Below are 3,076 nucleotides of genomic sequence, written 5' to 3'. Positions count from 1 at the left end.
ACTGTTTTCATGAAAAAGTGTTGATCCCTACACAGGAATCAGGTCACTGCTTAAAAGTGTTTGCGTAACACTACTGTTCGTGTGCACTGCCCCGCCAAGCGCACTATCTCTGTAAAGAACTATGCACCCAATCACACGCAGTCTTACTATGTCAACAGACACATACACACGCGCGTGCGCGCGCGCGCGCACGTTTCACCAGTGCTACAGCTGCCAGCATGCGCTGCACTCTCAGGTTGTTAGCTCTTTCTTGTGAAGATGATAGGACACACACATGATCCGACCGTATTGGTATGTGGCTGCTAACATTAGCTCAATCGCCCCCGCCCCATCAGAGCCCGATGTGAACCCTCGGCCCGCGGCTCTTCCCCCCGCTTTCCGCACGCATCTTGGCAGAGCCGCTAATCGCATGCGAGGTCCGGCCCATCAGCTCTGCCTCGCAGCTGTAACCAGAACCTTGGAATGCGAGCGCGTTTTGTTCCACAAACCACTTCAACAACGGGCGCGTACCACCCGGCCGGGGAGGGGGGGACAGGCGGCGGGCAGCGGCGCGCAACGCCTCATATCCATTTAATCATTAAATAACAGCGCTTACGGAAAGGGGGACGCGCAGTCAGGCGTCTGAATATGCCACGGTTTTAAAATCTTTCGACCATCGGCGTAGAGAGGCGATTATGTGTAATTGCTTGGTTAATCTCCCCTACCTCCTGATAAAGTAACTTCCCCCATGGCGTTTGATTGACGGCTCCATATTTCCAGTTGGGATTTTTGTCTGTTGCGAGAAAGGACGCAAAAAGAGGGAGAATTTCAAGGGACTCTAAGAAAAGGAGAAAACGGAAAGAGACAGAGAAATTGAAAGAAAAATAGTCAGAGGGTCTGAGATACAAATCTACAAAAAGCAATAAGCGCTAAGACTGGACGAGCGCTCTGACATATTTTAAAATAAGGGAACATTTTTGTTGACTTAAAGGTAAGTGAATATTTTATTTAGCTACCCATGACAAACCTGTTAATATCACATCAGCGAAGCAGGACACTTGGGAATAATGCTGATGTTTAGCTGAACACATGCTGGATGCATTTTATTGTTGAATTGAAACGTATTTTTGTACAAATATATGTTGGAGTTGAAATTAATTATATAGAAGTATCTGATGATTTTAGTGAAGCAACGACAGTTTGAAAGGTTATATATTCGTACATAAAGTGTTCCAGCACGATAGTGTGTCCTCGTGTCTGCGGTGTAGTGCGCACCAGACAGTGACATTAAATTATTTTTTTCCTATTTTAGTTGTATGTTTTTGTACCGTCTTTTTCATAGAATTCTCTGGTCGGATTCTGTGTTCTGCTGTTAAACATGTAGCCTTACCACGATATACGGGTCAACACAACAACAATCATAACAAAATAATAAGAAAATAATAGTGATGATGATAGTTATAATGTATGATTACCGAAAGCACATGTGAATTCGCTTAGCGTGACAGCGTCGGGTCCGCGGCCGTGCGCGCCTGTGTTGACGCCGCGCACATGTGGCGCCTCTGGCACTCTTTGTTCGGTTTACTCGCTCGGCGGCAGCAGAACGCAGAAGCGCTTCTTATTTACGGTGAAGCACCCGGGCGGAACTGGGGGAAGTGGCAGTGGGCTCATGTCCAAAGCTGAAATCTGAACTTGAAGTTCTTGGTACACTCCTTTTAGACCTGCGCCTTTGGCAGCCCCTGATCGCGGCTGTTTTCGCTGCCAGGACGGCGGTAAACAGGGTAAATTGTTGCACGGCATAGCGAGCGCTGCGCGTGCTGCTGGGGGAAGGGAAGGCGCGTGCGGCGGGGCTGTGCGCGCGCGGAAGGGGAATGTGTGTCAATGTCAAAAGGAGGTGTGTCGCTCGCGCGGTTGACTCATCGGCGCGCTCCACTGGCGGCCCAGACGACACCGCCGCCAACACGTTTCCATTCGCTTACTCCTCTCCTGAAAACACACTGCACTCCACACGCAAAAAGACAGATACGCACGCAAGCGCTACACAGCGCACCACTGCCGAACACACACACACACACACATAAAATACACACACTCTCACACACATACAGAAATTACACACACACGCATACATACACTCAAACAGAAAGTACACACACTCTCACACACATACAGAAATTACACACACACGCATACATACACTCAAACAGAAAATACACACACTCTCACACACATGCATACACATACAAAAAATACACACACTCTCACACATATACACACATACAGAAATTACACACACTCTCACACACATACATTCAGTTCAGTTCAATACAATTTTATTTGTATAGCGCTTTTTACAACACAAGTTGCCACAAAGCAGCTTTACATTGTTCCCAGGCCTGAGGCCCCCTGAGAGCAAGCCTAAGGCAATAGTGGCAAGGAAAAACTCCCCAATTTACTCCCCAAGAAACCTTGAGCAGCACCCGGCTCAGAGGGGGACCCCATCTGCTTCTGGCCGGCACATACAAACACACATACAGAAGGTACACACACTCTTACACACATACATATTCTCACACACACACCTAAACACTCTCAGAAACTCATACACATAAAGGCAAAAATACACACACTCTCACACATGTACATACCCCCACACATACATTCAAATACATGTTCACAAACATACACGCACACACACACACACACACACACATATATATATATATATATATATATATATATATATATATATATATATGTATATATATATATATATACAAGCATACACTGCAATTTTAACTTGATGGGTGGAGTGCAAAATGTCAGTTCTGAGAGAATTATATTTAGGTTTGTTGGGCAACACTATCAGACTAGACATTTATGGCTGGAGCCCAGGTGACGTTCCCATATAACCACCCAACCTGCTGCAGCTGGGCCCGCAGCCATACTGTGCCACTCCTTTCACTGTGACACCACTCTTCTGCACGTCTGTGCAGTCTGAGTACGCACCAACACCACACAACACCAAGGCTGTGTAACTGAGAGCATGTGTGCGTGTATATATATACGCACACACACTCAAACACATGACATGGAA

At 46.6% G+C, this 3,076-nt stretch overlaps 1 protein-coding gene across 2 annotated transcripts in view; it reads left to right on the top strand.

The window, feature by feature from the left end:
* Positions 1-393: 393 nt before the first annotated feature.
* Positions 394-3,076, top strand: part of ndrg2 (NDRG family member 2) — a 21,999-nt gene continuing 19,316 nt past the window's right edge. Inside the window, exon 1 of one of the 2 annotated variants that reach the window (XM_036551050.1) lies at positions 394-970. The gene's annotated coding sequence lies outside the window, so the exon portion shown is untranslated. The remainder of the gene's footprint in view (positions 971-3,076) is intronic. The other variant, XM_036551049.1, reaches the window with a different exon arrangement.

This window comes from Megalops cyprinoides, chromosome 18 (assembly GCF_013368585.1).
Source record: "Megalops cyprinoides isolate fMegCyp1 chromosome 18, fMegCyp1.pri, whole genome shotgun sequence".
In the NCBI taxonomy this organism is placed as follows: Eukaryota; Metazoa; Chordata; class Actinopteri; order Elopiformes; family Megalopidae; genus Megalops; species Megalops cyprinoides.
Note: the sequence above shows the minus strand (reverse complement) of the source record. Positions and strands in the feature narration are given on the sequence as shown.